General features: G+C 56.2%; 1 long non-coding RNA gene across 1 annotated transcript in view; it reads right to left on the bottom strand.

Moving 5' to 3' along the window:
* Positions 1-1292: 1292 nt before the first annotated feature.
* The window catches only part of LOC121288640, a 29956-nt gene continuing 4159 nt past the window's right edge, over positions 1293-27089 (bottom strand). Inside the window, exons 2-3 of the long non-coding RNA XR_005945399.1 lie at positions 26560-26676; positions 1293-1584 (exon numbers count right to left, since the gene is read on the bottom strand). This is a non-coding gene — a long non-coding RNA (uncharacterized LOC121288640). The remainder of the gene's footprint in view (positions 1585-26559; positions 26677-27089) is intronic.

Genomic DNA, 27089 nt, shown 5'->3' with positions numbered 1-27089 from the left:
TGTCGGCAGGCGCTCTTTCGAGTGCTGCGTGCGCCCGCCGAGCTTAACATCGCCCGACAACGTTGGGACACTCTCCCGACGTCATCTCTCACGCGATTTCACCCCTGTCTGGGTCAGGCCCATGCCCGTCTTCGGGGCATAAAATTGCGGCCATGCCGACGGAGACACACACGCACACTCGTGCTCATAAAGTCACGCATATATACACACAAATAAATATACATACAAACTTACAAAGTAGGAGAAAGGGTAGGCCATTCAGCCCCTTGAACCTGCTCCACCATTCAACAAAATCACAGCCGATCTGATTGTGGCCTCAACTCCATCCTCCCTCTACCATCGATTACTTTTGATTCCTTTGTTAGTCGAGGACCTCTCCAGATCTGCATTAAAAATATTCATTAACCCTGCCTCCACCGCTCTCTGGGGAAGAGAATTCCAAAGACTCACGACCCTCAGAGAAAAAGATTCTCCTCGTCTCCGTCTTAAATGGGAGACCCCTTATTTTTAAACGGGGTCCCCTAGTTTTAGTCTCTCCCAATGAGGGGAAACATCCTCTCAGCATCCAAACAGACTCAAAGATGCACACGAGAAAGAAAGAAAATATCAGCATTTCTGTAGTGCTTTCCTGAGAATGTGTCAAAGCACTTTACAGCCAATGAAGTACTTGTGAATTACAGTCACTGTTGTAAGGCAACTTGCACATAGCAAGATCACACAAGCAGCAGTGAGATAGTGACCTGCCACACACACGCTTAAACACAAACACGCGCATATAGATACACACAAATGCCCAATAAAACATATACAGGCGCACATGTATACATGCAAATGTGCATGCACCCACATAAAAACATCAACCATTGGCACCCGTATAGCACCTTTGATTTAGGGAAACAACGGAAAATGCTGCTCAGAAGTCAAATTGAAAATAAATGGATGCTGAGCCATTGAGGTGGACATTAGGAAGGGTGACCAAAAGTTTGGTTTGAAACAGGTTTTAAGGACGGTGGATGATTTTAGGGAAGGAATTCCAGTTTGTAAAGACATGGTCACAATTGCAGAGTGGGGTTGGTTGCGGGGGCGGAGGGGGAGGGGGTGGGGGGTGCACAAGTGGCTAGAGCTAGATGGATGTAGAATTTGGGGGGAGGCTGTGGTACTGAAGAAGATTACAGGTAGTCGGATAGGCGAGACCATGGGAGGATTTGAACACAGGGATGAGAATTTGAACTGAGACATTGGTGAAGCAGGAGCCAGTGTATGTATGTCAGTGAGCAAGGGGTGACTAGGTGCAGGACTTGGTGCAAGTTAGAATACCGACAGCAGAGTTTTGGATGAGCGGACTGATCAGGAGATCAGGAGACCAGCATGGGTGACGCTGCAGTAGTCGAGTCTGGAGCTGATCTGCGTTCATGGTGTCATTGGAAGGGGTTAAAGATGCACTGATCTGCACAGTGTGAGACTAGTCTGACACCCTTCTTCTCATCAGGGAGGAGACCGGACTTTCCACGAGAAGAAAGAAAAACAAAAAGTATGTTCTGAGATGGTTGCAGAGATAAGAGTGCAGTATGTCCGCAGGCACATCTATGAAAAGAACAGTAAGACACTTGTGAGTTATGAAAGCAATACACATCGTACAATGACAGAGCACAACTGGATGGAAAGGACACATGGTTCATACAGCCTTTGAAACCTCTCACAGAACTGCTGTTGCCAAATCTTGGTTGGACATATTCTGGGGGGGGTTTCGTCACGTGATTACCTGTCTCAAAATATCACCCCCACCCACCCACTCTCCAACCACTGGTCAGCCAGCACGTCCAACCTCATTGCGAAACAATAGACTTCTCGTTACTCAATTCTTTAAAAATTCTTTCATGAGACGTGGGCGCTGCTGGCTGGGCCAGCACTTTTATCATTTGGTTGATTCTTGACTGTCCAACAGCCTTATTTCCAATAATTTTCCTCCTAGATTTTGCTTGCAGTAGCGTCCAGGCATTTCATTTTTAATCCCTGCAGATGCCAGTCAAATGGGGGAGTGTTGACAACACTCTCTTTCACCCTTGGAGGTCCAGATTCGTGCTGGACTGCACTCTCAACAGCAGCCTTTTGGCAACTGGCTCTGAAGGGAATATCAGCCAGGCTTCCCAAACCTGATCGCTATCCAATGACCGCCTCCTGAAAAGTGCTTGGAGTTGATTTTAGCCTAACCACCTCAGTAGGAAATTTGGTGCTGCTGCTGTACCCCAGCTGCACCCCAAACCAAAGCTGCATTTTTACTGGGGGAGAAAGTTGAAAAAAAGATTAAGATGAAATGTTAAAGCAAAGCTGACCCACCAGCGCAGTACTGAGAGGGTGCTACACTGTCAAAGGTGCCGTGTTTCAGATGAAACATTAAACCAAGGCCCTACCTCTCTCCCAGGTCATGTCGTGAGAAGTACAATGTCATATTTCAAAGAAGAGCAGGAGAGTTCTCCTCGGTGCCCTGACCAATATTTATCCTTCAATAACATCACTAAAACAGATTTTCTGGTCGTTGTTACAATTCTGTTTGTGGGATCTTTCAGTGTGCCAGTTGGCTGCCATGTTCGAACATTTTAACAGTGACCACGCTTCAAAAAAATTCCATTGGCTGAAAAGCACTGAGGTTGTGAAAGGTGTTTCATATAAATGCAAGACCTTTCTTTAATTTTGAGAAGACGCTCAATTCCAGAATTCACCTCTACTGCAGTCAACTCACCCCAACAGTCCAATTGAATTTGTAAACAGAGTTCCCAGGCGAGCCATTGGTCTCTGTACCAGGACATCAGACTGTCTCCTATCATTATCCCTTTAAGGGTACAGGTTGCCAGGCTAACTAAGTCTTCAAGCCTAAAGTGGTATCGGGTGAGATACTCCCAATTTTAATACCACTGGTGGCATCTTGTACCATTCTTGTTTGCTACTGGCTGTTTTTTTTTTAATTTGCAAGCAAGAAAATAGGCAGCACAGAGACGTGGGACTGAGAAAAAACAGTGGAAATCCACCCAGGTCAGTTCAGATTCATGGCCAGAAAAAGCACCACCGATGCCATTTTATTTTGAGACAAATGATGGAGAAATATCGGGAAGGCTAATGCAACATGAAGATTGTATTCATTAATCTAGGGAAGGTTTATGACTGGGAGCCTAGGGAGGAAGTCTGGAGATATGCTAGAACTATTGAGGAGAAGAACATATGACAATTACAGGACATGTACAAGGAGTGTCAGATAAGAGTCTGGAGAGAGCGAGAGTTTCAAAGCCAAAGTTGGATTATACCAATAATCAGCACTGAGCCCCTTCTTCCTGATTGTCATGGATGTTCTAACTGACCAAGTGAGACGGGAAGTGCCCTGGTCAATGGTGTTTACAGATATCATTGAGCTATGTGGTGGGGTTGCTGAGAATGGCTGTATGTCTAGAGAATTGCAGAAAAACACAGGAAGCCAGGGTTATGACGATCAGTAGACCAAAGACCCAATTTATGTACTGTCAATTTGAACCTAGGGAAGAGCATCAGAGTGAAGGCAGAAAGAATTTGGGTTAAGAATTGGAGAAAGTGAATAATTTCAAGTACATGGGGTCTGTGGTGACAGAAGATGGAAGTAAAGAAATGGAAATTAAGCAACAGATTAGCTCTGGTTGGAGGAATTGGAAGAAGTGCAATGGAGTGTTGTGATAGAGAAAGTATCGCTGAAAGCAAAGGGAAGAATCCACATACAGTTGTGAAACTGCCTTATATGGTGCAGAAGCTTGGGCGCCATCAAGAAGAGAGGAATATCGACTGGATGCAGATGCCGAGATGAATGTGTGGAGTGACGAGAGGACAAAATCGGGAACCAGCTCTTCAGGGGGGGTCAGTGAAAATTATGGGAAAATTGAATTGGGAGCTTCGAAGAAAGTAGCTGAGAAGATTGAAATAGTATGGTCATCTGTTGCCGAGAAAGCGATGAAATGTGGTGAGACGAGTAATGGAAATAGGATTACCAGCAAATAGGAGAAGAGAAAGGCCTAAGACCAGATGGAAAGATGTGGTTGCGCGAGACTTGAATGTAGCAAGATAAGAAGAGGAATGGGTGACTGACAGGAGGAGATGCAGAAGGGTTATCAACCAGCGTTGCGGCGACCTCAGATAAAATGGGAGAAGCAGAAAGAAGAAGAGAGATGTTAGATAGTAAAACAATTATTTTCAGCTGAGGCTGTCTATGTTTCATTATCTGTCTGACCCAACTCTTCCTAACTGGTCTCTCTCTGACTAGCTCCCGCCTTGTTGGGTAAGAGTATCAGGGATATGGAATGAAGATGGGCAAATGGAGTTGAGGTACAGATCTGCCACAATCTAATTTAATGGTGGAGCAAGCTCAGAAGACTGAATAGCCTCCACTCGTTCCCCTGTAACAGGTTCGAAGGGCTCAATGGCCTTGTGTTGTTCAGATTCCTCTGTACCTTCAGCGCTTGCTTCCAACCTTCTGATTTTCTCCTTTCCTCTTTGTTTTTCCTCTTTTTCCCTCTTTGTTTCCTTCTTACTCTCTCACTCCTTCACTCTGTGCTTCATGCTTGTTTTGTGGATTTATTTCACACTGTGACTCTGCTTTCCATTAAAAGGGAATCACATGGCAGTGAAACAATGACTGGCTTTCTTAGATCTGGCTGTACTGCGCAGGCGGGTCCAAAGGGAGCTGTGGGCTGGAGAAAGGCAATTGTTAAGCTCAGAGTGCCCCAAGGCTGACCTACATATAGGACACCATTTCTGGTGTGTTTATTAACAAACAATTTCACCCAAAATACACTGTGTGCACACACTCTGTAATATACCACAACCTCTGCACAACTCGTATTGTTTACAGCTCCTTGTCCAACAGAGCAATTAGGAATGGGTAATTAATGCTGGCTTTGCCAGTGAACTCCCACTTCCCATGAACAAATATAAATGAACATATAAGTCTGGTGCTAATCTAACTGAGACCCCACGTGACAAACTGTTGGCCCTTCTCCGCTAGAACGACCACTGCGAGAGTGCTGCACTGCCTTTTGGATGAGACTTTGAGCAGAGGTCCCATCTGTCTTCTCAGGTGGACATAAAAGATCCCCTAGCCACTACTCGAAGGGGAGCATGGGAGTTCTCCCCAGTGTCCTGGCCAATATTTATTCCTCCACAAACTCCACCATAAACAGATTATCTGGTCATTATCACATTGCTAATTGAAGGACATTGTTGTATGCAAATGAGCTGTCATGTTTCCTGCGACAATGAGGAGTACATTCCAAAGGTACCTTGCCTCTTGAAAAACTGCACTGTGGTGTCCTGAGGTGGTGAAAGCTGCAATATAAATGCAATTTCTGTCTATTCTTTCTTTTACCGGGTAAAAGAAATTCTGAACCAGTTACTTCCTTTTACACACATCAGATGTTGTCAATGTTACCCAAAACCTTGGTTGGCTGCACATTTTCAGGGTCAGTTCAGCAGGGTAGATTCTGGCATTTACCCCCGGGCACCTGCATTGACTGGAAAGCTCTTTGGGAGAGTCCAGAGGTTGTGAAAGTTTCAGCACAGTCTCGGAACTAAAACTCAAGGCGTTCTTGTGGCCTGATAGGTTTAAACTACTCCCTGGACCACTGAGAGAGCCTTATTGCAGAAAGGTTTTCAATCCTCAAAACAGTTCTTCGCTAGGTGCAACATTAGCACCTGGTTATGAATTTTGTACTTTTCACTTTTAGTTAAGGCCCATCCAGTGAGGAGCTGAAAAGGCCCAGGCTTTGATTTGCAGCCTGTGCTGAATTAACTGATCTCAGAAAGTCCACCTGTTTAAAAAAAAAAGGATTTACATTTATACGGCACGTTTCACCAGTTCAGGATATTCCAAAGCGCCCTTTATCTTAAAATGTAGTCCCTGGTGTAACGGAGGAAATAAGGTCAATACAATTGGTCTCAGTGTCCTGCAGCCTGTGCGTGTGAGACTTTTCACATTTGTATAAAGCACACCCTGTAACGTTATTTACACAGAACAGCCAGTGTGAATACAATACTTATTGTTTCTTCAGCCTTGTCTGTAAGTTTGCAAATGTAACTATTCCCGGAACTTGAAGATTGCTCCTCGAACGTTTTAAGTGAAATGGTTACTATTTGATAAACTAGAATGAATGCAAGTACAGGGCTCTCGGCCAAGACAAGCCTGGTATTAGGGTCACCTGCTTGACTCAGTACTTTTAGTATTTAAATTGTAGCCACGAATAAATAGGACATGTTTGGGCTTATAAGATAAGTCGAGCAATATCTTTTCTAGTGAATTTCTTTGTTCCGACCTCATGGCTCAGCTTGCATTGTGCATTGTCCTGCAGATTCTCATCCTCCCCTCACTCCATTACTGATTCAGTTCCTCCCCATGGCTCCTGTACGCTCAGGAGATCTCTGCTTGAACCTCTTTTCCTCCTGGCCTCTCTTCACATCTTCAACGGCCTCCTGAAAGATTTACCCTGCATTTCGACACCTCCCCTAACCTCTCCTACTTCCTGCTCAGTCTCCACCACTCCCCTAGGGTTACCAACTCCTCCAGGGTTGCCCTGGAGTCTCCAGGAATTAAAGATTAACCTCTAGGGCACTGCAGCGAGAAAAATGCCAGGGGTAAGGTCATTGTGGGTGTTAAAACCATCTTTGAACACTATCAAATTTTGCTTTATAATACTCCTATGACGTGCCTTAGGATGTTTTATTTCATTAAAGGCACTACAAGATACAAGTTGTTGTTTTGTTCATTAATTATAAAAATATTGGACATGGGTAAAAGGAATGTTTGACTGACAGTCAAGAATCATCCAATCAGGTAGTGGAAGAGTCTGTTTGCTTTCCAATTGGTGTAGGAAGGCAGAGCGCCATGATGATAGGCAGCTTGTAACCAATGGTGGGAGTGTGGGTGGGGTGGCTAGAGGTGCATAACACAAGAACACAAGAGTTAGGAGCAGGAGGAGGTCATAGGGCCCATCAAGCCTGCTCCTCCATTCAATACAACATGGGTGATCCTAAGCTTCGACTCCACTTTCCTGCCCCCTCCCTGTATCCATGGATTCCCTGAGACACCAAAAACCCATCTATTCCAGCCTTAAATATACTCGACGATTGAGTATCCACAACCCTATGGGGTATTATTATGTTAGAGAATTCCAAAGATTCATAATCCTTTTTGTGAAGAGGTTTCCCCTCATCTCAGACCTAAATGATTGTCCTCTTATCCTGAGACTGTGCAGCAGCCCCCCCCCCCCACCCCCCCACCACCCCCAACCCCCTCAGCCGGCGGATAGGAGGTCATGAGATGACACCTGTAGGAATACATCCAGTCAGAATTGGCAACACTATCCACCCCCCAACTCCCTTATCTACTCCCTGTATAAGGCACCAGATAAGTGCAATTTGTTTGTGGAGGCGTGTCATTGCTGGGGAATGTAATATTTGTCCACTTCTGGCACCCAGTGGGCATGGATGAGCACAGATTGGCCACGGGTGAAATTAAGAAGATCCCATGTTGAGTAGGATAGGTACAGTAGTGTAGTAATTACATTACGGGACTGGTAATCCAGAGGCCTGGACAAATGGACCTGAGTTCAAATCCCAGTTTACAAGTTTGAAACTTAGAAATAAAACACTGTTATCAGTATCATCCTGGCCTTACCCACCCCACCGCCCCTTCTGGATCTGCTTGCAAAATTAGAGAGGCTAAACCTTGACTGTCCTTTGAACTAAAGGTTAAACTGAGACTGCATCTTCCAGGTGGGTACGGTGATCAAGTGAAGGTGGAATCAGGGCATGGCCATGATGCTCATCCTGCTCCCTGGCCAAAGGCTCATCATCTAGGGCACCATGGAAAAGGCAGCCGCTGGAAAGAGGCAGCACCTGGTTCCATCGGGACTCAGGTCCCCAAATAATCAGTATCTGGGGCAGGGAAGAGAAGTGAGGGGATGGAAATTAGCAGGTGCCTTTTAGAACCTATAAATTTGACCTGTCCCATCTATTTTATGTCACTTGTGGATAGAAAGCAGGATGGGTGAGTAGGGTAATGTTCCAACATTCCTTGCAAGTTCCACATGTACCACGAGCCACCTGATCTCCCGATTCAACCTCTTAAACTGAGGCCCCGTTTGACTTCCGAAGTGGGCATGAAAAATCCCTTAGCAAAAAAGAGCAGGGGCATTGGGACATTCTCCCTAGTGTCCTGGTCAATATTTATCCGTCAACCAGCATTAGTTATACAGCTTATCTGGTCATTATCACATTGCTGTTTTTGGGATCTTGCTGTGGGGAGATTAGCTGCTGAAGTGTATACACTTAAAAAGACACTTCATTGACTGTGAAGTGATTTGAGATGTCCTTAGATCTTGAAAGACATTATAGAATTGAATGTTCTATCTTCTTTCTTTCTCATTGGGTTTTACCATATTTACCTTCTTGACACAGCTGGGAGTCCGCTTCACATCCCCAACTCCAGATGTGGAAAATCAAATTTCTCCATCCTTTAATCTCATCTAGTTAAATTACCTCTGTAGCCTTGGAGTCCACATTCTTGTCTCTGAGAAAGCTCCTCACTGACATTTCATGCCTTGTTGGAGAAAGGGTTGCCAACTCTGGTTGGACTATTCCTGGAGGTTTCTCTGGTTGGACAAGTTGGACATACAGACAAATCCTGGAGATTTTTTTTTAAAACCACACCTTTTTATCCCCAATTATCCCCTTTGGCTTTTCTCTAGGGTAGCAATGTCCTGGAGATCAATGTTTACTTCCCAGTGCCTCCAGTTCATACCAGGAGGGTTGGCAACTCTATTTGAAGGCTGGCGGGGGGTGGGGGGGGGGGGTTTGGGCGAAGAAACATTTAATTTCCTTTAATTTTGGAACCTCTGAACTGCACATTTTCCATTTACACCCTTGGCATCTCAAGGCTGTCAGATTTCTTTCAACAGGATCCAGTTTGGTGATGGTTCTCAGCTCTTGCTTGGTAACTCAGAGCCAAATTCAGAAGGCTTCCCCCCTCCTGCCCATCCCCCCACATCTGTGCCATTTTGCATTCTATTCCCAGCTGTATCAACTCATGTTGAAGCCCGGAGCAGATTGTTACACCGGCCGCCAATCAGAGCCGGCACATCTCAGAACGGAAAGGAAAGGAAACTCAGTCAGTCTTCCTTTCTCCCCCACGCGATCCTCCTCCTCTCTCCTTTGTCCGCCAGTTTTCTCCCCTCCCCTCCCCTCCCCCCCCACCCCTGCTGAATGAACTGAGCCTTTAAGGACAGAGAGAAGCAGAAAGGGTGACCGGCACCAACCACTTTAGATGGAGAAAGGAGAAAATTGGCACGGGGTTTTTATCATAAAAATTGCAAGCAAAAGAAAAATGTGGTGCTTCAGCAAGAGCTGAGAGGGTTAACTGCTGGATAAAGCTGAACAGCTGCAACAGGATGTCTGTATAAAACAATGGTCTATTCTGATACAGGCATCAACAAATCTACTTGAAAGATGATTTATGTATCCCTGTGACAAAAAAAATGAGATGCTGTCATATCCTTTCAGTAATTCACCTAGGGTGAAATGTATCCAGCTCAGTCTCCAAGCCAAGGAGTTCAGCCCTTCCCCTGCCGTTGGCACTTGCACAGCTCCAGTCTACAATTTTCATTAACCCCAACCTCCCCACTCGATTCTATTGCAGCGACTTGCAGCTATACAGCACCTGGAACTGAGAAAAACATCACCAGGTGCCACACAGGAACGTGGTCAGGCAAAAATAATTGACGCCAAGCCACAAAAGGAGAAATTAGGACAGATGACCAAAAGCTTAGTCATCGAGGAAGGTTTTAAGAAGCATCTTAAAGGAGGACAGGGAGGCAGAGAGGGTTAGGGAGGGAATTTCAGTGCTTAGGGCTGAGAAAGCTGAAGGCACAGTCGCCAGTGGGGAGGTGATAAATATTGAGAATGCGCACAAGGCCAGAATTGGAGGAGTGCAGAAACCCCAGAGGACTATAGGGGTGGAAGAGGTTGCGGAGATAGGGAGGGCTGTGCTATGAGCACAAATAGGATAAGGAACCTCTTTAATGCCTGGCCCTTCCAATTCTTTCTATTGAACATAGGAATTGCTAGTGGCTGCATAAGACAATGATAATGAAGTTGTTGACTAATTGCAGCAATCAATCCCTCGTTATTAGCCTACAATAGACCCAAACATGCAATGAGGAAAACCCCTAGTGCTGGAGAGCTTTGGGAATCATAGATCCAAAGTCACTTGTTTGCCCCAAGCTTGCTCCACATACCATTGCCCTACCTCAATTTACTGATATACTACCTACTAAAAGAAGCACTAACGCATGCTGCAGTGCACAGCTCTGGGCACTGATAGCTCAGTCTCCTACCCACTCTGCATGTTTGAACCTAGTCATCAAGTATTGGGGGCCAGGTATTAACCCCAGTGTTTGCTTTTTCTGGCAAGGAGTGGGTGGGATGGGGTTGGGGAGGGGGGTTTCAAGAAGACCCCCGATATCAAATATAAACCGATGTGTTCCGAATAAACAGAATGGAACTAGAATAGAGCCAACATGCATTAAACGATGCAATCCAATGGTTTCTATGGTAACTGTCCATGGTTATCTACAAATGGGCCATTCAACTTGGCCGCAGACAATGCAGCAACAACCCTCAAACACAGACTTTATTTCATCCATTTATAACAAGAAATTCACCAAGAAGCATACATTTAAAACAAATATACTTGCTCAGCACAACGCCTGGGTGAACTGAAGGTTACCAACCTCTCTGGGATGGGCAATAAATGCCAGAAATGCCCACATTCCAAGAAAAATGTTTTTTAATAAAGTTCTATGACACTAGTCCTGGAGTGTAACCCTCTCCGTTTCCCTTCAAACATGCTTTTCCTTACATACATCCATACTAGGCTTCATCTAATGACTCTAATGTTGGTTGTTAATTTTCAATTTAACACCATCCACTCCATAGATATGTTTTCCTCTCACTTTTTTTTGGAACAAGGGGATTATTTTTGACAGGAAAGGCAAGTTGTTAAAGAGAAAATGTCAGCTGGAGAGGGAAGGAATGAACAGAGTAACACTTATTGCTCAGACAGGAGATTGATTGAGTTCACTGGCTGCATGACGAATGGAAAGACTACAACTGGGTCGAAACACAGGAGCCTTCTGAAGTCACTAGAATGTAGGGAGTACAGAATGGGGAAAGGGGGTGAAGTGTGACAGAATTTAACTGTGTCCTGTTTTGGCCATCGCAACTTAGTAATGATATGTTACAATTGGAAGGAATGTAGTGTAGCTTTACTAGAATAATACCTGGACACCAAAGATTAAATTGTGAGGAGTTTATATAAACTAGGCTTGTATACCCTCCAATTTATAAGATTAAGGGCTAATTTTATCATAGTTTTCAAGATGATCGAGTCAATTGACAGAAACTATTTCCAGTGGTTGGGGAATTTAGGATGAGAGGACATTGCTTAAAAATTGGGGCCAGTCATTTCAGGAGTGAACTTGGGAATCACTTCTGGACAAAAAGGGAGAAGTTTGGAGCTCTCTTCACAAATGGCAATTCATGTTGGGTAACCCATTCTAGCAGCTCCTTACCCAACACCACCTCACCCAACATCCCCTCACCCAACACCCCCTCACCCAACACCACCTCACCCAACATCCCCCCGCCCAACATTCCCCCGCCCAACACCCCCTCGCCCAACACCACCTCACCCAACATTCCCCCTCACCCAACACCCCCTCGCCCAACATTCCCCCACCCAACACCCCCTCGCCCAACACCCCCCTCGCCCAACATCCCCTCACCCAACATTCCCCCGCCCAACATTCCCCCACCCAACACCCCCTCGCCCAACACCCCCTCACCCAACACCACCTCACCCAACATCCCCTCACCCAACACCACCTCACCCAACATCCCCTCACCCAACACCCCCTCACCCAACACCACCTCACCCAACATTCCCCCACCCAACACCCCCTCGCCCAACATCCCCTCGCCCAACATCCCCTCACCCAACATTCCCCCACCCAACACCCCCTCGCCCAACACCCCCTCGCCCAACATTCCCCCGCCCAACATCCCCCCGCCCAACATTCCCTCACCCAACATCCCCTCACCCAACACCACCTCACCCAACATCCCCTCACCCAACACCCCCTCACCCAACACCACCTCACCCAACATCCCCTCACCCAACACCCCCTCGCCCAACAACACCTCACCCAACATTCCCCCGCCCAACACCCCCTCACCCAACACCACCTCACCCAACATTCCCCCGCCCAACACCCCCTCGCCCAACACCCCCTCACCCAACACCACCTCACCCAACACCCCCTCACCCAACATTCCCCCGCCCAACATTCCCCCGCCCAACATCCCCCCGCCCAACACCCCCTCACCCAACACCACCTCACCCAACACCCCCTCGCCCAACATTCCCCCGCCCAACATCCCCCCGCCCAACATTCCCCCACCCAACACCCCCTCGCCCAACACCCCCTCACCCAACACCACCTCACCCAACATTCCCCCGCCCAACATTCCCCCGCCCAACACCCCCTCACCCAACATCCCCTCGCCCAACATTCCCCCGCCCAACATTCCCCCACCCAACACCCCCTCACCCAACATCCCCTCGCCCAACATTCCCCCGCCCAACATTCCCCCACCCAACACCCCCTCGCCCAACACCCCCTCGCCCAACATTCCCCCGCCCAACATCCCCCCGCCCAACATTCCCCCACCCAACACCCCCTCGCCCAACACCCCCTCACCCAACACCACCTCACCCAACATCCCCTCACCCAACACCCCCTCACCCAACACCCCCTCACCCAACATTCCCCCGCCCAACATTCCCCCACCCAACACCCCCTCGCCCAACACCCCCTCGCCCAACATTCCCCCGCCCAACATCCCCCCGCCCAACATTCCCCCACCCAACACCCCCTCACCCAACATCCCCTCACCCAACATCCCCTCACCCAACATTCCCCCACCCAACACCCCCTCGCCCAACACCCCCTCGCCCAACATTCCCCCGCCCAACATCCCCCCGCCCAACATTCCCCCACCCAACACCCCCTCACCCAACATCCCCTCACCCAACATCCCCTCACCCAACACCCCCTCACCCAACATCCCCCCGCCCAACATTCCCTCACCCAACACCCCCTCACCCAACACCCCCTCACCCAACACCCCCTCGCCCAACATTCCCCCACCCAACACCCAATCGCCCAACATTCCCCCGCCCAACATCCCCTCGCCCAACATTCCCCCACCCAACACCCCCTCACCCAACATACCCTCACCCAACACCCCCTCACCCAACACCCCCTCACCCAACACCCCCCTCACCCAACATTCCCCCGCCCAACATCCCCTTGCCCAACATTCCCCCACCCAACATCCCCTCACCCAACATCCCCTCGCCCAACATTCCCCCGCCCAACATTCCCCCACCCAACACCCCCTCGCCCAACACCCCCTCGCCCAACACCCCCTCACCCAACACCCCCTCACCCAACACCCCCTCGCCCAACACCCCCTCACCCAACACCCCCTCTCCCAACACCCCCTCGCCCAACATTCCCCCACCCAACACCCCCTCACCCAACACCCCCTCACCCAACACCCCCTCACCCAACACCCCCTCACCCAACATCCCCTCGCCCAACATTCCCCCGCCCAACACCCCCTCGCCCAACATCCCCCCGCCCAACACCACCTCACCCAACATCCCCTCGCCCAACATCCCCCCCCCCAACACCACCTCACCCAACATCCCCTCGCCCAACACCCCCTCGCCCAACATTCCCCCACCCAACACCCCCTCGCCCAACACCCCCGCACCCAACATTCCCCCACCCAACACCCCCTCACCCAACACCCCCTCGCCCAACATTCCCCCACCCAACACCCCCTCACCCAACACCCCCTCACCCAACATTCCCCCACCCAACACCCCCTCACCCAACATCCCCTCACCCAACACCCCCTCACCCAACACCACCTCACCCAACATCCCCTCACCCAACATCCCCTCGCCCAACATTCCCCCGCCCAACATTCCCCCACCCAACATTCCCCCACCCAACACCCCCTCGCCCAACATTCCCCCGCCCAACATCCCCTCGCCCAACATTCCCCCACCCAACACCCCCTCACCCAACATATCCTCACCCAACACCCCCTCACCCAACACCCCCTCACCCAACACCACCTCACCCAACATTCCCCCGCCCAACATTCCCCCAACCAACACCTCCTCGCCCAACACCCCCTCGCCCAACACCCCCTCACCCAACACCCCCTCGCCCAACACCCCCTCGCCCAACATTCCCCCACCCAACACCCCCCTCACCCAACACCCCCTCGCCCAACATTCCCCCACCCAACACCCCCTCACCCAACACCCCCTCACCCAACATTCCCCCACCCAACACCCCCTCACCCAACATCCCCTCACCCAACACCCCCTCACCCAACATCCCCTCGCCCAACATTCCCCCGCCCAACATTCCCCCACCCAACATTCCCCCGCCCAACACCCCCTCGCCCAACACCCCCTCACCCAACATCCCCTCGCCCAACATTCCCCCACCCAACACCCCCTCGCCCAACAATCCCCCGCCCAACATTCCCCCACCCAACACCCCCTCGCCCAACACCCCCTCGCCCAACATCCCCTCGCCCAACACCCCCTCGCCCAACATCCTCTCGCCCAACATTCCCCCGCCCAACACCCCCTTGCCCAACATCCCCTCGCCCAACACCCCCTCACCCAACATCCCCTCGCCCAACATACCCCCGCTCAACACCCCCTCGCCCAACACCCCCTCACCCAACATCCCCTCGCCCAACAACCCCTCGCCCAACACCCCCACGCCCAACATTCCCCCACCCAACATTCCTCCACCCAACATCCCCTCGCCCAACACCCCCTCACCCAACATCCCCTCGCCCAACATCCCCTCACCCAACACCCCCTCACCCAACATCCCCTCGCCCAACACCCCCTCACCCAACATCCCCTCGCCCAACACCCCCTCACCCAACATCCCCTCGCCCAACATTCCCCCACCCAACACCCCCTCGCCCAACATCCCCTCGCCCAACATTCCCCCGCCCAACACCCCCTCGCCCAACATCCCCTCGCCCAACACCCCCTCACCCAACATCCCCTCGCCCAACATTCCCCCACCCAACACCCCCTCGCCCAACATCCCCTCGCCCAACATTCCCCCACCCAACACCCCCTCGCCCAACACCCCCTCGCCCAACATTCCCCCGCCCAACACCCCCTCGCCCAACACCCCCTCACCCAACATCCCCTCGCCCAACATTCCCCCGCCCAACATTCCCCCGCCCAACACCCCCTCACCCAACATCCCCTCGCCCAACATTCCCCCGCCCAACACCCCCTCACCCAACATCCCCTCACCCAACAACCCCTCGCCCAACACCCCCTCGCCCAACACCCCCTCACCCAACATCCCCTCGCCCAACATTCCCCTGCCCAACAACCCCTCGCCCAACACCCCCTCGCCCAACACCCCCTCACCCAACACCCCCTCACCCAACATTCCCCCACCCAACACCCCCTCGCCCAACACCCCCTCGCCCAACATCCCCTCGCCCAACATTCCCCCGCCCAACACCCCCTCGCCCAACACCCCCTCACCCAACATCCCCTCGCCCAACAACCCCTCGCCCAACACCCCCTCACCCAACACCCCCTCACCCAACATCCCCTCACCCAACATTCCCCCGCCCAACAACCCCTCGCCCAACACCCCCTCACCCAACACCCCCTCACCCAACACCCCCTCGCCCAACACCCCCTCACCCAACATCCCCTCGCCCAACATTCCCCCACCCAACATCCCCTTGCCCAACATCCCCTCGCCCAATGCCTCCTCGCCCAACATCCCCTCGCCCAACACCCCCTCACCCAACATCCCCTCGCCCAACATTCCCCCGCCCAACACCCCCTCGCCCAACATCCCCTCGCCCAACACCCCCTCACCCAACATCCCCTCGCCCAACATTCCCCCGCCCAACATTCCCCCACCCAACACCCCCTCACCCAACATCCCCTCGCCCAACACCCCCTCACCCAACATCCCCTCGCCCAACACCCCCTCACCCAACATCCCCTCGCCCAACATTCCCCCGCCCAACACACCCTCGCCCAACACCCCCTCACCCAACATCCCCTCGCCCAATAACCCCTCGCCCAACACCCCCTCGCCCAACATTCCCCCACCCAACATTCCTCCACCCAACATCCCCTCGCCCAACACCCCCTCACCCAACATCCCCTCGCCCAACATCCCCTCACCCAACACCCCCTCACCCAACATCCCCTCGCCCAACATTCCCCCGCCCAACATTCCCCCGCCCAACACCCCCTCACCCAACACCCCCTCACCCAACATCCCCTCGCCCAACACCCCCTCACCCAACACCCCCTCACCCAACATCCCCTCGCCCAACATTCCCCCGCCCAACAACCCCTCGCCCAACACCCCCTCGCCCAACACCCCCTCACCCAACACCCCCTCACCCAACATTCCCCCACCCAACACCCCCTCGCCCAACATCCCCTCGCCCAACATTCCCCCACCCAACACCCCCTCGCCCAACATTCCCCCGCCCAACAACCCCTCGCCCAACACCCCCTCACCCAACACCCCCCTCACCCAACATCCCCTCGCCCAACATTCCCCCGCCCAACACCCCCTCGCCCAACATTCCCCCGCCCAACAACCCCTCGCCCAACACCCCCTCACCCAACACCCCCTCACCCAACATCCCCTCGCCCAACATTCCCCCGCCCAACAACCCCTCGCCCAACACCCCCTCGCCCAACATCCCCTCGCCCAACATTCCCCCGCCCAACAACCCCTCGCCCAACACCCCCTCGCCCAACACCCCCTCACCCAACACCCCCTCACCCAACATTCCCCCGCCCAACAACCCCTCGCCCAACACCCCCTCGCCCAACACCCCCTCACCCAACACCCCCTCGCCCAACATTCCCCCACCCAACACCCCCTCGCCCAACATCCCCTCGCCCAACATTCCCCCGCCCAACATCCCCTCGCCCAACATCCCCTCGCCCAACATTCCCCCGCCCAACACCCCTCGCCCAACATTCCCCCGCCCAACAACCCCTCGCCCAACACCCCCTCACCCAACATCCCCTCACCCAACACCCCCTCGCCCAACATTCCCCCGCCCAACATTCCCCCACCCAACATCCCCTCACCCAACACCCCCTCGCCCAACATTCCCCCACCCAACACCCCCTCGCCCAACACCCCCTCACCCAACATCCCCTCGCCCAACATTCCCCCACCCAACATCCCCTTGCCCAACATCCCCTCGCCCAATGCCTCCTCGCCCAACGCCCCCTTGCCCAACAACCCCTCGCCCAACACCCCCTCGCCCAACAACCCCTCACCCAACAACCCCTCGCCCAACATTCCCCCGCCCAACACCCCCTCGCCCAACACCCCCTCACCCAACACCCCATCGCCCAACATTCCCCCACCCAACACCCCCTCGACCAACACCCCCTCACCCAACATCCCCTCGCCCAACATTCCCCCGCCCAACACCCCCTCGCCCAACACCCCCTCACCCAACATCCCCTTGCCCAACATCCCCTCACCCAACACCCCCTCACCCAACACCCCCTCGCCCAACATTCCCCCACCCAACACCCCCTCGCCCAACACCCCCTCACCCAACATCCCCTCGCCCAACATTCCCCCACCCAACATCCCCTTGCCCAACATCCCCTCGCCCAATGCCTCCTCGCCCAACGCCCCCTTACCCAACACCACCTCACCCAACATCCCCTCACCCAACACCCCCTCACCCAACACCACCTCACCCAACATCCCCTCACCCAACACCCCCTCGCCCAACACCACCTCACCCAACATTCCCCCGCCCAACACCCCCTCACCCAACACCACCTCACCCAACATTCCCCCGCCCAACACCCCCTCGCCCAACACCCCCCTCACCCAACACCACCTCACCCAACACCCCCTCACCCAACATTCCCCCGCCCAACATTCCCCCGCCCAACATCCCCCCGCCCAACACCCCCTCACCCAACACCACCTCACCCAACACCCCCTCGCCCAACATTCCCCCGCCCAACATCCCCCCGCCCAACATTCCCCCACCCAACACCCCCTCGCCCAACACCCCCTCACCCAACACCACCTCACCCAACATTCCCCCGCCCAACATTCCCCCGCCCAACACCCCCTCACCCAACATCCCCTCGCCCAACATTCCCCCGCCCAACATTCCCCCACCCAACACCCCCTCACCCAACATCCCCTCGCCCAACATTCCCCCGCCCAACATTCCCCCACCCAACACCCCCTCGCCCAACACCCCCTCGCCCAACATTCCCCCGCCCAACATCCCCCCGCCCAACATTCCCCCACCCAACACCCCCTCGCCCAACACCCCCTCACCCAACACCACCTCACCCAACATCCCCTCACCCAACACCCCCTCACCCAACACCCCCTCACCCAACATTCCCCCGCCCAACATTCCCCCACCCAACACCCCCTCGCCCAACACCCCCTCGCCCAACATTCCCCCGCCCAACATCCCCCCGCCCAACATTCCCCCACCCAACACCCCCTCACCCAACATCCCCTCACCCAACATCCCCTCACCCAACATTCCCCCACCCAACACCCCCTCGCCCAACACCCCCTCGCCCAACATTCCCCCGCCCAACATCCCCCCGCCCAACATTCCCCCACCCAACACCCCCTCACCCAACATCCCCTCACCCAACATCCCCTCACCCAACACCCCCTCACCCAACATCCCCCCGCCCAACATTCCCTCACCCAACACCCCCTCACCCAACACCCCCTCACCCAACACCCCCCTCGCCCAACATTCCCCCACCCAACACCCCCTCGCCCAACATTCCCCCGCCCAACATCCCCTCGCCCAACATTCCCCCACCCAACACCCCCTCACCCAACATACCCTCACCCAACACCCCCTCACCCAACACCCCCTCACCCAACACCCCCTCACCCAACATTCCCCCGCCCAACATCCCCTCGCCCAACATTCCCCCACCCAACATCCCCTCACCCAACATCCCCTCGCCCAACATTCCCCCGCCCAACATTCCCCCACCCAACACCCCCTCGCCCAACACCCCCTCGCCCAACACCCCCTCACCCAACACCCCCTCACCCAACACCCCCTCGCCCAACACCCCCTCACCCAACACCCCCTCACCCAACACCCCCTCACCCAACATCCCCTCGCCCAACATTCCCCCGCCCAACACCCCCTCGCCCAACATCCCCCCGCCCAACACCACCTCACCCAACATCCCCTCGCCCAACATCCCCCCGCCCAACACCACCTCACCCAACATCCCCTCGCCCAACACCCCCTCGCCCAACATTCCCCCACCCAACACCCCCTCGCCCAACACCCCCTCACCCAACATTCCCCCACCCAACACCCCCTCACCCAACACCCCCCTCGCCCAACATTCCCCCACCCAACACCCCCTCACCCAACACCCCCTCACCCAACATTCCCCCACCCAACACCCCCTCACCCAACATCCCCTCACCCAACACCCCCTCACCCAACACCACCTCACCCAACATCCCCTCACCCAACACCCCCTCACCCAACATCCCCTCGCCCAACATTCCCCCGCCCAACATTCCCCCACCCAACATTCCCCCACCCAACACCCCCTCGCCCAACATTCCCCCGCCCAACATCCCCTCGCCCAACATTCCCCCACCCAACACCCCCTCACCCAACATACCCTCACCCAACACCCCCTCACCCAACACCCCCTCACCCAACACCACCTCACCCAACATTCCCCCGCCCAACATTCCCCCAACCAACACCCCCTCGCCCAACACCCCCTCGCCCAACACCCCCTCACCCAACACCCCCTCACCCAACACCCCCTCGCCCAACACCCCCTCGCCCAACATTCCCCCACCCAACACCCCCTCACCCAACACCCCCTCGCCCAACATTCCCCCACCCAACACCCCCTCACCCAACACCCCCTCACCCAACATTCCCCCACCCAACACCCCCTCGCCCAACATCCCCTCACCCAACACCCCCTCACCCAACATCCCCTCGCCCAACATTCCCCCGCCCAACATTCCCCCACCCAACATTCCCCCGCCCAACACCCCCTCGCCCAACACCCCCTCACCCAACATCCCCTCGCCCAACATTCCCCCACCCAACACCCCCTCGCCCAACATTCCCCCGCCCAACATTCCCCCACCCAACACCCCCTCGCCCAACATCCCCTCGCCCAACATCCCCTCGCCCAACACCCCCTCGCCCAACATCCTCTCGCCCAACATTCCCCCGCCCAACACCCCCTTGCCCAACATCCCCTCGCCCAACACCCCCTCACCCAACATCCCCTCGCCCAACATTCCCCCGCTCAACACCCCCTCGCCCAACACCCCCTCACCCAACATCCCCTCGCCCAACAACCCCTCGCCCAACACCCCCTCGCCCAACATTCCCCCACCCAACATTCCTCCACCCAACATCCCCTCGCCCAACACCCCCTCACCCAACATCCCCTCGCCCAACATCCCCTCACCCAACACCCCCTCACCCAACACCCCCTCGCCCAACACCCCCTCACCCAACATCCCCTCGCCCAACACCCCCTCACCCAACATCCCCTCGCCCAACATTCCCCCACCCAACACCCCCTCGCCCAACATCCCCTCGCCCAACATTCCCCCGCCCAACACCCCCTCGCCCAACATCCCCTCGCCCAACACCCCCTCACCCAACATCCCCTCGCCCAACATTCCCCCACCCAACACCCCCTCGCCCAACATCCCCTCGCCCAACATTCCCCCACCCAACACCCCCTCGCCCAACACCCCCTCGCCCAACATTCCCCCGCCCAACACCCCCTCGCCCAACACCCCCTCACCCAACATCCCCTCGCCCAACATTCCCCCGCCCAACATTCCCCCGCCCAACACCCCCCTCACCCAACATCCCCTCGCCCAACATTCCCCCGCCCAACACCCCCTCACCCAACATCCCCTCACCCAACAACCCCTCGCCCAACACCCCCTCGCCCAACACCCCCTCACCCAACATCCCCTCGCCCAACATTCCCCTGCCCAACAACCCCTCGCCCAACACCCCCTCGCCCAACACCCCCTCACCCAACACCCCCTCACCCAACATTCCCCCACCCAACACCCCCTCGCCCAACACCCCCTCGCCCAACATCCCCTCGCCCAACATTCCCCCGCCCAACACCCCCTCGCCCAACACCCCCTCACCCAACATCCCCTCGCCCAACAACCCCTCGCCCAACACCCCCTCACCCAACACCCCCTCACCCAACATCCCCTCACCCAACATTCCCCCGCCCAACAACCCCTCGCCCAACACCCCCTCACCCAACACCCCCTCACCCAACACCCCCTCGCCCAACATTCCCCCACCCAACACCCCCTCGCCCAACACCCCCTCACCCAACATCCCCTCGCCCAACATTCCCCCACCCAACATCCCCTTGCCCAACATCCCCTCGCCCAATGCCTCCTCGCCCAACATCCCCTCGCCCAACACCCCCTCACCCAACATCCCCTCGCCCAACATTCCCCCGCCCAACACCCCCTCGCCCAACATCCCCTCGCCCAACACCCCCTCACCCAACATCCCCTCGCCCAACATTCCCCCGCCCAACATTCCCCCACCCAACACCCCCTCACCCAACATCCCCTCGCCCAACACCCCCTCACCCAACATCCCCTCGCCCAACATTCCCCCGCCCAACACACCCTCGCCCAACACCCCCTCACCCAACATCCCCTCGCCCAATAACCCCTCACCCAACACCCCCTTCGCCCAACATTCCCCCACCCAACATTCCTCCACCCAACATCCCCTCGCCCAACACCCCCTCACCCAACATCCTCTCGCCCAACATCCCCTCACCCAACACCCCCTCACCCAACATCCCCTCGCCCAACATTCCCCCGCCCAACATTCCCCCGCCCAACACCCCCTCACCCAACACCCCCTCACCCAACATCCCCTCGCCCAACACCCCCTCACCCAACACCCCCTCACCCAACATCCCCTCGCCCAACATTCCCCCGCCCAACAACCCCTCGCCCAACACCCCCTCGCCCAACACCCCCTCACCCAACACCCCCTCACCCAACATTCCCCCACCCAACACCCCCTCGCCCAACATCCCCTCGCCCAACATTCCCCCACCCAACACCCCCTCGCCCAACATTCCCCCGCCCAACAACCCCTCGCCCAACACCCCCTCACCCAACACCCCCTCACCCAACATCCCCTCGCCCAACATTCCCCCGCCCAACACCCCCTCGCCCAACATTCCCCCGCCCAACAACCCCTCGCCCAACACCCCCTCACCCAACACCCCCTCACCCAACATCCCCTCGCCCAACATTCCCCCGCCCAACAACCCCTCGCCCAACACCCCCTCGCCCAACATCCCCTCGCCCAACATTCCCCCGCCCAACAACCCCTCGCCCAACACCCCCTCGCCCAACACCCCCTCACCCAACACCCCCTCACCCAACATTCCCCCGCCCAACAACCCCTCGCCCAACACCCCCTCGCCCAACACCCCCTCACCCAACACCCCCTCGCCCAACATTCCCCCACCCAACACCCCCTCGCCCAACATCCCCTCGCCCAACATTCCCCCGCCCAACATCCCCTCGCCCAACATCCCCTCGCCCAACATTCCCCCGCCCAACACCCCTCGCCCAACATTCCCCCGCCCAACAACCCCTCGCCCAACACCCCCTCACCCAACATCCCCTCACCCAACACCCCCTCGCCCAACATTCCCCCGCCCAACATTCCCCCACCCAACATCCCCTCACCCAACACCCCCTCGCCCAACATTCCCCCACCCAACACCCCCTCGCCCAACACCCCCTCACCCAACATCCCCTCGCCCAACATTCCCCCACCCAACATCCCCTTGCCCAACATCCCCTCGCCCAATGCCTCCTCGCCCAACGCCCCCTTGCCCAACAACCCCTCGCCCAACACCCCCTCGCCCAACAACCCCTCACCCAACAACCCCTCGCCCAACATTCCCCCGCCCAACACCCCCTCGCCCAACACCCCCTCACCCAACACCCCATCGCCCAACATTCCCCCACCCAACACCCCCTCGACCAACACCCCCTCACCCAACATCCCCTCGCCCAACATTCCCCCGCCCAACACCCCCTCGCCCAACACCCCCTCACCCAACATCCCCTTGCCCAACATCCCCTCACCCAACACCCCCTCACCCAACACCCCCTCGCCCAACATTCCCCCACCCAACACCCCCTCGCCCAACACCCCCTCACCCAACATCCCCTCGCCCAACATTCCCCCACCCAACATCCCCTTGCCCAACATCCCCTCGCCCAATGCCTCCTCGCCCAACGCCCCCTTGCCCAACAACCCCTCGCCCAACAACCCCTCGCCCCAACATCCCCTCGCCCAACAACCCCTCGCCCCAACATCCCCTCGCCCAACATCCCCTTGCCCAACAACCCCTCGCCCAACAACCCCTCGCCCCAACATCCCCTCGCCCAACATCCCCTCGCCCAACATCCCCTCGCCCAACATCCCCTCGCCCAACGCCTCCTCACCCAACGTCCCCTCACCCAACATCCCCTCACCCAACACCCTCTCGCCCAACACCCCCTCGCCCAACAACCCCTCGCCCAACAACCCCTCGCCCAACAACCCCTCGCCCCAACATCCCCTCGCCCAACATCCCCTCGCCCAATGCCTCCTCGCCCAACAACCCCTCACCCAACACCATCTCACCCAACATCCCCTCACCCAACATTCCCCCGCCCAACACCCCCTCGCCCAACACCCCCTCACCCAACATCCCCTCGCCCAACATCCCCTCGCCCAATGACCCCTTGCCCAACAACCCCTCGCCCAACAACCCCTCGCCCAACAACCCCTCGCCCCAACATCCCCTCGCCCAACAACCCCTCGCCCCAACATCCCCTCGCCCCAACATCCCCTCGCCCAATGCCTCCTCGCCCAACAACCCCTCACCCAACACCATCTCACCCAACATCCCCTCGCCCAACATTCCCCCGCCCAACACCCCCTCGCCCAACACCCCCTCACCCAACATCCCCTCGCCCAACATCCCCTCGCCCAATGCCCCCTTGCCCAACAACCCCTCGCCCAACAACCCCTCGCCCAACAACCCCTCGCCCCAACATCCCCTCGCCCAACAACCCCTCGCCCCAACATCCCCTCGCCCAACATCCCCTCGCCCAACAACCCCTCGCCCAACAACCCCTCGCCCCAACATCCCCTCGCCCAACATCCCCTCGCCCAACATCCCCTCGCCCAACATCCCCTCGCCCAACGCCTCCTCACCCAACGTCCCCTCACCCAACATCCCCTCACCCAACACCCTCTCACCCAACACCCCCTCGCCCAACAACCCCTCACCCAACAACCCCTCGCCCAACAACCCCTCGTCCAACATCCCCTCGTCCAACATCCCCTCACCCAACATCCCCTCACCCAACAACCCCTCACCCAACAACCCCTCGCCCAACAAACCCTCGCCCAACATCCCCTCGCCCAACATCCCCTCGCCCAACATCCCCTCACCCAACGTCCCCTCACCCAACATCCCCTCACCCAACAACACCTCACCCAACAACCCCTCGCCCAACAACCCCTCGCCCAACAACCCCTCACCCCAACATCCCCTCGTCCAACATCCCCTCGTCCAACATCCCCTCACCCAACAACCCCTCACCCAACAACCCCTCACCCAACACCCCCTCGCCCAACACCCCCTCGCCCAACACCCCCTCGCCCAACTACCCCTCACCCAACAACCCCTCACCCAACAACCCCTCGTCCAACATCCCCTCACCCAACATCCCCTCACCCAACAACCCCTCACCCAACAACCCCTTGCCCAACAACCCCTCGCCCAACATCCCCTCATCCAACACCCCCTCATCCAACAACCCCTCACCCAACACCCCCTCGCCCAACATCCCCTCGCCCAACATCCCCTCGCCCAACATCCCCTCACCCAACACCCCCTCATCCAACAACCCCTCGCCCAACATCCCCTCGCCCAACATCCCCTCATCCAACACCCCCTCATCCAACAACCCCTTGCCCAACATCCCCTCGCCCAACAACCCCTCTCCCAACATCTCCTCACCCAACAACCCCTCACCCAACAACCCCTCACCCAACATCCCCTCACCCAACAACCCCTCACCCAACAACCCCTCACCCAACACCCCCTCGCCCAACACCCCCTCGCCCAACAACCCCTCTCCCAACAACCCCTCACCCAACATCACCTCACCCAACAACCCCTCACCCAACAACCCCTCACCTAACACCCCCTCGCCCAACACCCCCTCGCCCAACACCCCCTCGCCCAAAAACCCCTCTCCCAACATCCCCTCACCCAACATCACCTCACCCAACATCTCCTCGCCCAACATCCCCTCACCCAACACCCCCTCATCCAACAACCCCTCTCCCAACATCCCCTCTCCCAACATCCCCTCGCCCAACAACCCCTTGCCCAACATCCCCTCACCCAACATCCCCTCACCCAATATCCCCTCGCCCAACAACCCCTTGCCCAACAACCCCTCACACAACATCCCCTCTCCCAACATCCCCTCTCCCAACATCCCCTCGCCCAACATCACCTCACCCAACAACCCCTCACCCAACATCCCCTCGCCCAACACCCCCTCGCCCAAAAACCCCTCTCCCAACATCCCCTCACCCAACATCCCCTTACCCAACATCACCTCACCCAACATCACCTCACCCAACATCACCTCACCCAACATCTCCTCACCCAACATCCCCTCACCCAACATCCCCTCACCCAACATCTCCTCGCCCAACATCCCCTCATCCAACAACCCCTCTCCCAACATCCCCTCACCCAACATCCCCTCGCCCAACATCCCCTCGCCCAACAACCCCTCGCCCAACAACCCCTCACACAACATCCCCTCTCCCAACATCCCCTCGCCCAACATCACCTCACCCAACAACCCCTCGCCCAACATCACCTCACCCAACACCCCCTCACCCAACATCCCCTCATCCAACAACCCCTCGCCCAACATCCCCTCGCCCAACATCTCCTCACTCAATATTGGTGTCTGCTGAGGACGGATCTACACCCTTGTTGTCTGGGGAGGGTGGATCTACACCCTTGTTGTCTGGGGAGGGTGGATCTACACCCTTGTTGTCTGGGGAGGGTGGATCTACACCCTTGTTGTCTGGGGAGGGTGGATCTACACCCTTGTTGTCTGGGGAGGGTGGATCTACACCCTTGTTGTCTGGGGAGGGTGGATCTACACCCTTGTCTGGTGTCCCGTGAATATGGAACCTTACCTGGTCCAGTGTCTGGTGTGGGTAGAATTGTATCCCGACTGGTGTTCCTCACACAGGATGTTTGGCCCCAGGAAGTGTGTCCTCATGTTGCAGTTTTGAAAAAGTAGGAATTTGATTCTGACAAATTGTATAAATAGTGAGGTCAAAATTTTCTACTTATCTGTTTGTGTCTCAGGAAAGGAAGCAAAATAATAGATAAGCAATTTTGTTATCACTGATAACCCTAACTTATATCCGTATCCTTTGTGCAGGAAATACTTTTGGTACAGACTGTACTGATGTCCCAGCGGCAGTGCACTAGCCAGTGTGGGTTCTGAGTCTCACAGACAGGAGGCTCCCAGTGTCCAGTCCTTTTCTGCTTGCTCTCTGTAAACTGATTACACCTGAGACTGGTCTGCAAACCTCTTGCTTATAGAGAGCAGGGCAATCTGGACTCCACCACAAATAGGAACATCTCCACGTCCACTCTGTCAAACTTTCTTTCATTTTAAAGACCTGCATGTGATCACCTCTCAGCCTTCTCCTTTCTA

Source organism: Carcharodon carcharias, chromosome 15 (genome assembly GCF_017639515.1).
Source record: "Carcharodon carcharias isolate sCarCar2 chromosome 15, sCarCar2.pri, whole genome shotgun sequence".
Classification (NCBI taxonomy): Eukaryota; Metazoa; Chordata; class Chondrichthyes; order Lamniformes; family Lamnidae; genus Carcharodon; species Carcharodon carcharias.
This window is presented reverse-complemented; position numbering and strand designations above follow the sequence as displayed.